Source organism: Corvus brachyrhynchos, unplaced genomic scaffold (assembly GCF_000691975.1).
Source record: "Corvus brachyrhynchos isolate BGI_N302 unplaced genomic scaffold, ASM69197v1 scaffold61, whole genome shotgun sequence".
NCBI lineage: Eukaryota > Metazoa > Chordata > Aves > Passeriformes > Corvidae > Corvus > Corvus brachyrhynchos.
Window position 1 is genome coordinate 707232 of NW_008236478.1, and position 372 is coordinate 707603.

Below are 372 nucleotides of genomic sequence, written 5' to 3' on the forward strand. Positions count from 1 at the left end.
CGGGGTTCTCCGCACCGACAGTAATTGGCTGAGCCGAACGTCTGTCATGCAGCGCTGTTTTTCTATTGGCGAGACGGGCGTGCTTAAGGCCATGTGTTAGCCAATCCGAAGCGTGCGATGAGGGGAGACGCTCTGATTGGAGGAAGCGCGCACCGTCTGTAACTGAATCTTACTCTTGTTCCCACCCTGCGGGGCCGGAAAGTTTCTCAATTGGGCTCTCGCATTCCCCGCCTCCCTCCTGCCCCCTCTTCTATTGGCCAGCAGCGCCCTCCCCGCCGGCCTGTCGGCCCGTCTATTGGCTGCGGAGATGCCGCTCACCACCGCGGACGGAGGCTGCGGGGTCGCGCCGGGCTGTGCGGTGCCGCGCGCCCC